General features: G+C 43.6%; 1 pseudogene; it reads left to right on the forward strand.

Moving 5' to 3' along the window:
• The first annotated feature begins 330 nt into the window (after positions 1-330).
• LOC120594007 (uncharacterized) lies at positions 331-448 on the forward strand (annotated as a pseudogene).
• The last annotated feature ends 7,785 nt before the right edge of the window (positions 449-8,233 follow it).

Consider the following 8,233-nt stretch of genomic DNA (forward strand, 5'->3'; position numbering starts at 1 on the left):
CCCAACAAAAACACTCTAGATGATATCATTTTATTCTATTTTTTCCATCATGTACACATTTTCTTTTACTTTCATTTTTTCCATGTAAAACCTCAATTACAACAAAAGGGAAACACATATCACAAATTGACAAAAGTGGTGATTTTTTTTTAAAGATCATAATAAATCCAGATTTCTTAGCTTTAGGGTTATCTCCTAGTTCTTAAAAACAAACAAACAAAACAAACAAACAAACAAACAAAAAACTACTGCCCATCCACACAATACGCTACTTCATTTCTGAAGTAACACTCATGTAGAATTCAGCAGCTCATCAAGAATACCACAGCAGCCTATGGCCATGCCACCCTGCAGTGCCTGAACCCATCTGATCTTGGAAGCTAAGCAGGGTCGGGCCTGGTTAGTGCTAGGATGGGAGACCACCTAGGAAGACCAGGTGCTGTAGGGAAGAAAGAAGGAAGAAGAATGCCACAGCATTCACTTTGGAGTCAGCACGGCTCATCCTCTCATTGTAGCTCCTCACTATGGTGAGGCTACATTTTCATCACCATGGCCTCCCACAGGTACTTGTTTCAGCGATGAGATTCACCAATTTTTCATTATTCCAGAAAAGACAATAGTCGACTATCTCTCTCTAGTGGACTCGGTGATCTTACCTTGAGGTGTTAAGAATCGCTGAGGGCTATGAGGACTTGTGTAAATTACAGCCATGCAGAGAGGCGTTGAAAAATCAATAGGTAATGAAATAGTACTGGAGTGAAGTAGCCAAGAGAGCAATGGGTGGGAAACTCCCAAGGATGCAGTTTCATTTTGTCAAAAGGTAAAAGAAGATGTTCTGATGCGTTTCTATAAAACAGGCTTCCTTGGAAATGAGAGGCTATCGGTATAGATGGCAGGAGAGTCACTTCAGTGTACCACAAAACACGATGAACTATGGACTTTTTGGTATGACAGTTTCATTTAGATAACCATGCATTTTATTCCAGTCAAGCAATAAATATGGCATTTTCTTCATCAGTTTGGGTGTCTCCCTGCCACAGGTTTTCTGTACGCTAAGTATCCAACCATATCTCATTTCTTTCATTCCATAAGGATCCTTTCTGATCCTGGGTTAGTGGTGTTCTCCAAGAATGTGATAGTGTGGTTGAGCCTGGACATCACTTCTGAAGTGTTCCCACTCACTCACAGATGACTGTAGATACATTGACCTGGGTGCTAAAACTCTAGACTTAAGGACTAGGTTTTTAGATGATTGAGAGTCCCTGAGCTGATATTTCAATCTGCTGGTTTCTTTATTTTTTTAATTTGAAATGACGTCATTTGTGTTTTTGATGTTGATGATTTTGAGATGATAGAACAGATTTTTATAAAAGAAGATTGTGGAGTGTTTGAATATAAGAAAGAAGTAGGTAGGAGAGAGGGATCCAATTCAGTCAACTTTGCTTGGAAGAACCTGCTTCCTCCCGCTTCTGGGAAGAAGTCCCTTATGTCTCTGTCCTTTCCACTGGCGAAAGATGGCCTTCGCTCCTTATACGTCCGTCTGTTGTATAAATGAAGTTGTCTGTAAGAGCCAGCCACCAACTGAATCTGGGATCTAGACCAAAGAAAAGGGAACCATAAAGATGATCCCCAAGAACTGATTGAAATGATGGGATTACATTTGCCATCATTTCAACACACACACACACACACACACACACACACACACACACACACACATATGTGTACATATACATATATATATATGTAGCTACTGGCCATTGTTTATCGATAGGCCAACGAAAACTGGAGAATGTCCTCCAAGTTCTCTTTTTGGTCAGTTGGTGTCCCTTCAGCTGTGGGGGTTGAAATTTAAAAAAAAAAGTGATACCAGCATGGAAGACAAGAAAATAACCATGAGTATTTGTTCTACTAAAAGACTTACAGTCTTGCTGATGTTGTAACTTGAGTCTTAAAACACCAAATAAAATATCCTACTTATTTCCTTCCCTTTTAATGACACCCAAGTACACTTGGATCACTGTCAAGCAGAATCCTTTCTATCTGATAAAACAGGGAAATCACCATAAGTGAAAAGCATTGAAATGAGAACCAACTACCAGCCCATTCCCAGCCCATCTGTGATATGTCAAGGACGTTTCCTGATTACTAATGAATAGTCTTAATTATTATATTTTACTCTCAGTCTGTGTCTACCTATATTATGTAGCATTGAAAATGACAGCGTGTATCGTATTTAACAAAAATATGTATGATTCAAGTCCCAGAAAAACACTTTTCTGAAATATCCAGATAAATAATGAATGAGGAAGTGGTTTAAGTAACCTGATTATCTGGTAATTTGACTTTCGTCTTCTCCTTACATGAACATACAGAACCAAATATTTTCTGTCCTCATCATGTGCTACCATGTCTGGATGAGGGTACTAAGATGAAAAATCCAGCAGACAACAGACAAGTTCTTGTGCCACTCACCACACCCAGTCTGCTTGTCTGCCCTCTACTTGATGTTCTCATAGTGGATAGCTGCTAGTCATGCTCCCTTACCATGCACATAGCAATACCCACCTCCCCCAACAATTCATCTGTTGATGCCGTTATCCATCGTTTATGACATTGCAACCGCAGTAATGAATTGATATGTCTTGATCTTTGAAAGGCTTAGACAGGAGGCCACACATTATAAGAAAAAAAACAATGTCAAGACAACTCTGTTCAACAGGAGCTGGAAATGGATATTGTGCAGAAAAACTGCATTAAAGTCGAAGAGACTTTTGTTTAACATGATGATTTTAAGACTTAAACAATTATGACGGGCAATAACTCCTTCAATCAGAAGATTGTGGAGAAGCCTCAGTAGGCTAGGTTGCCGGTGTGATTCCAAGTCGTGCTACCACCACAAAACACTAGGGGTCGCCATATTAATACCAGTGTCCTGGCTCCATTGCCCTCCAGAGAGCCTACCATCCCAGAGCTCTTTGGCTCCCTGTTTATTCAAGGAATGTTGCTCAGGGCCCTATCGTGATCATTTGCAGTTATTTCAAGCACCATGGAAATAATGGGGTAGAGTCCTCTCTAAGCCTCTTTCTGGTGAATGACATTTTTTAAGGGCCATCTAAGAGTTATCAATCCATTATTTTGGGCTAGATGTAACTATAAGGGGTGCGCAGGCCAATTAACCAAATATAGAACATTTTCATTCAATAGTTACATGGTATTCCAAGTCAGATGCTCTGCTAAAGCTCGAATCTCTCAAACTAGGACAACACTTTTTTACTTGCCAGGATTGATACTTCTGTTGAGTGTTGACTAAAAAATTAACATCCCTCTCTTCCTCTGTTTCTCATTTTTTTTTTATGTTTTCAATCCCCAATTCAGAAATTATTTTCCGAAGAAGGAATTTAAGGTTACTTTTATTCTACAGATATGTTATCACCAGGCTCTACCACAATCCCTAGCATCAGATGGGAAACTATGGGCCCAGGTCCAGAGGAGGTCCCAAACTCCTAATGATATGATTCTGCTTACTCCTATTTCAGTCTTAACAATAATCCTACCCACCTCCACCACCATAAGCAGGAAACGCTAGTTGTCTCATTTGGGGTAGAGCTTCTGAAGGCTAGGATTAAAGCAGTTGCAGATCTGCGAACAGCATTTCAGCCACAAAAAAAAAAAAAAAAAAAAACAGTATTGCAAGGAAAACAGATGGCCATTGATGATAACATTAAGATCATAGCCCAGATAAAGGACGATTCTAAGTTAAAATTAATATCAAAGTTTCTGGGGTTTTTTTTCTTTTTTTTACATGTTCTCTTTGTTTCTCATTCATTTATTTGTTGAGTACCTAATACGTGGAGGCATGTATTAGGCGATGGGGGAGATAGAAAAATACACATGTACGAAGAAGGTAGCTAGTGGTTACCTTCTCTTCCCTGCCCTCACCGTTCGTGCAGCTGCCTTATCCAAACACCTCGCTTCTCCATCCACCACTTCTCTCCCACCCTGTCCGGTCATGGGCTCTTGCTTTCTCCTGCATTCCTACGGTTCTGGACTCCCCTCCCCTTACCCTCACCCAACCTCTTGTTGTCTCTCTAGACAGCTTAACACGACGTAATAGGAAAGAAAGTATAATGTATTTTGTAGTATGTGTTCATCATTCCTGTGCTTAATTTTGAAAAGAGGCATTTCTTTCTCTGAAAAGGGAAAATATTGATATTCCTTTGATTCGTGTGTGTGTGTGTGTGTGTGTGTGTGTGTGTGTGTGTGTGTGTGTGTAACGCCAACCAATTTTTTTTCTGTGGGTTATCAACCCTTGATAGAAAAAAGAAGAGAGTCCCCCTTTCTTCCACTAGAACAACCATGGTTTAGTAGGACAGTGATTTAAGATATTTCTATGTAGCAATTTAATTTCACAAAGCCAATGATACAGAAGTGGAGAAATAAATCAAAAGCATGCAAAAGGTGGTATTTGTTAAGTAGGTATTTTGGGAAACTTGAAATATGCTTCTGTCTAACCTGAAAATTAAACTCTTGTGGGTCCAAACCTTAATTTCTACTAAATTACAATGGAGTTGTCCAGAGTATAATCATATCTTACGGTGTTTTTGCCATTATTTGTTTTTTTAATTTAAGTTCTTCCAAAGTCTAGCCTATAAACACTGTACATAAGAGAGTTCTTTAACTCAAAATAAGGAAACTTTCATCGTTAACTAAGAGGTCCACAACTTTGATGTTCCCTTTCTCCAGAATGGGACTCTTAACAAAGAGACCCTTGGCTATTTGCAGCTGCCAAATAGTGGACATAGGGAGAGAAAGAGAAGTTCTTCAAGACTCTCAGAGCTGGATGCACTGGGCTAGGACAAAAATTGCAATGGCATGCATCAAAAGCATCATACACAAGAGATTATATAAAGTCTACTTCAAGTTTAATTATGTCATGCATTTTTTCTTTGGGGACCTCCAGTTGATAATAACCATAATAAAATTTTCTAATCAGATGCTTTTCTAATCATTCAAAGCTGTAGTTGGATGGTCCTGATGATGTAATAAGTAAGAAGGCAATAAAACAGAACTTCCTAACCAAGGGTCTGTGGACCCCAGTAATTCCATGGATGGATTGAAACTTCCTGAAAAATGCATGTGCAATTTTGAGTATGTGTTAACTTTTCTGCAGAGAGCATCCATACCATTTATTAGCTCTTCAGACAAGCCATGCCCCCCAGCAGCTTGCAAACCCCCTGGACTTGAGCATCTTTACTTAGCTAGGTCTTTCATAACCGAGTCAGGAACCTCCTGGTCAAGCTTCATCATTGTGTGGACCAGAAAAATTTGATTAACGAGAATAATAATCTTAATATTTACTGAGTGTTTATCATGTGCCAGAGCACCATTCTAACTAAGCACGTGTGTATTCATTTAATCCTTATCAGGCAGGGGATAATAACATTTTATAGGGGATAAAATGTTATTATCCCCATCATAGCTAGGATGCCGAAACACGGTGAGGGAGGCATCTTTCCCAAGGACACCAGGTGGGAAAGTGGCAGAGTTAGGGTGTAATCAGCGTTTGGCCCCATCATCCATCGTCTTGGCCAAGTGCTTAACCGCTCTGCTCGCTGCCTCCTGACCGAGGGTTAGTTACTCCCATTCGATGGTTGTTCCCTTCGGAACAAAAACCGAACTGAGAATCTAAGAAAATATGACCACTAAAAAGTGAATGAGAAAGAAAATCTTAACTTGCCTCACCCTACTCCTCATTCCCAGGATGCTGGCAGCACAGTGCCAGGGCACTCCTTGGTGGTAGGGAGGGCTCCAGGGGCAGCAGGCAGGGCCCACGGGCGCAAGGGGATTGGCTGGTCATCACCCTGCAGGACCCTTAGCACTCACATTTGAGTAGCACTTTCTAGATGGCAGTCCACGGCCACATCTCCCCTTTCATTTGATGTCCCCCTCTCCCCTGCAAGGAAGACAGGGTGCAGATTACTCCACAGACTGGAAAGCTGAGGCCCAGAGAGGTCGTACCTTCCTCAGAGTCCCAGGACGAGGTTATGGCAGAGGCGTGTCTTGGACCCAGGACTGTGGACCCTCGGTGCAAAATCTTTCCAGTGCTCTTCTCTGCACTGAAAAACAGAGCAGCCAAACAGGCAAGAATCCACGTATGCCCAACTCTGCTGCAGTGGGCACCTTTTTATTCGTGGGCATGTAGTAGGCACTACCTTGAACCAATGCAAAACATGTCGCTTCCATTATCTCATTTAATCCTCAAAACAACCCAATGATGTAGCTGTTATTTCCCCAGTTTTACAGACAGGGACACTGAGGCTCAGCAGCACAGCTAGTAAATCCTGAAATCCAGGCTTCAGACCCTGATGCGTCCAGTTCCCCAGCGTTCGCTCTTCAGCGCCGGGCCGAGCCGCCATCCAAGGAGACAGGAAAAAGCAGAGGAGGAGGAAACGAACAGCCCTGTTTGTGTGATGAGCAATGCTTTCTACCGTCTCTGAGGATGGCACAAACGGAAATCTGTCTCTAGAAGTAGCACATGAGGTTAAAATTAAAGAGAACAATTATGAGCGATTAGTCACTGGAGTGGGGCTCCATGGGCGTCTTCAAAAATAGGATCAGCACTCACTCACTTGGACCTGCCACCGAGGAGCCGTCAGAGAAGTCTTTTCTGGGCCTGAGATTGTGCAGTCATCTCTCTTAAAGGAGCCAGACTGCTGAAGCTCATTAGAAACAATGGCCTCATTTCTCAGGGGTTGTCGAGTCAAGCGGGTCCTGAGGAAACTTCTTTGGCACCCGGCGATCATGAAATTAACACCAGAGCCACTGGCACCGGATCACTCTCCTGTGCTGGGACCTCGGGGGCGGGGGAACAGTCACTCAACCTTTTTATTCTGAAAACCCAGGAAGCCCAGGTGGCGGGAGGTTTGGGTTTCAGCATCTCTGAATGCATCATTTCAAACAGTCACTCTTCCTAAATTTTAATTCATTCCAAGGTCCCAGGAGAAGCATCCTGGATGCACACAGGGAGGGCTCTAAAAGGCCTTTGGGACAAAGTGTTTGGGAGGGAGACTCTGGAAGGAAGGCAACAAGTGAGGCTCATGTGCCAGGGCGGAAGGGGCCCTTCTGTCACCAGATCCCCTCCGAATAGGAAGGAGAGCGGCCTGAACAGGAGCCTTCAGGAGTTTTGCATGAGCCCCTGTCACAGGCAGCGGACCAGCGACTAAGCCTCTGCCAGCAGTGCCTCCAAAGGGAGAGGCCCAGAATGCTACATCTTTGATGTGCTCAGTGGGTAAAATTCCTTTTTGTGGAACCTTCCCTCGGCTTTCAACATGATGTCTACTAAAGAGTGTTTTCACAGCACGCAGGCGGCCTGGCCCCCAGGCGGCCCCAAGCCAGAGACGCCATCAGGCTCCCTTCCAAAGGCAGCTGGGGTCCCTAGGACAGCCCAGCACAGGTACCTGGCCCCAGCCCCCAGAGAATTTGGGTTTCTCCTCCAGCAGCAAAAAATACACATCCCGATGGTTCTCGCTAAAAGCTCTGTCGGCAGGAGGGGGCCAGAGAAAGGCCTGACTTATGGCCGCCGTGAAAGAAAAGGCGAGAAACTAAAGGAAAAAAAATGCAGTACGGAGAGTGAAGGGGAGGGTTCTGAGGTCGTCGTTGCTGTTTGCTGTTTTCCTCCAGCAGTTTCTCTTTTGGAGATCTAAAATCTGCAAGTGTTACGTCAAAGCTTTCTCCAAATGGCTTGATGAGGGCTTTTTGTTGTTGGGTTGCTGCACTCCCGGGACTCATTGGGATGGCAGGATAAAAATTAATTAGAGGCTGTTTGGAGGGGCCTGGGCAAGACAGCCTGAGGCTACGCTCCAGTCTGATTGTTAGAAGCAATATCATCACCACCTCCTCACCCAGCGAACAGACCTGTGCTGGGGTGGCCGCGGGGAGCCACGGAACGTTCAACACAGACATCAGAGCCCCGACTTCCTCCCAGAGAGATTACTTACCACAAACCAGTGGATCTACCTGCTGACAACCTCAGAGATATGTCTTGTTTCATTTTCAGATTTTTTAAGAGGCAGGGATTTCATATAAAACACAGAATCCTGATGAAACAGCTCAAGCAGAAGGAGGTGCTGCCTCTTCCACGCCTCTGAGTATGACATTCCGGCTGGGCAGAGCCACCCAGCAGACACAGGGAAGGCGAGGTCCTTTCCAGGCACAGATCTGGCTCCTTTCA

Source organism: Pteropus medius, unplaced genomic scaffold, assembly GCF_902729225.1.
Source record: "Pteropus medius unplaced genomic scaffold, Ma_sr-lr_union100, whole genome shotgun sequence".
Taxonomy (NCBI): Eukaryota; Metazoa; Chordata; class Mammalia; order Chiroptera; family Pteropodidae; genus Pteropus; species Pteropus medius.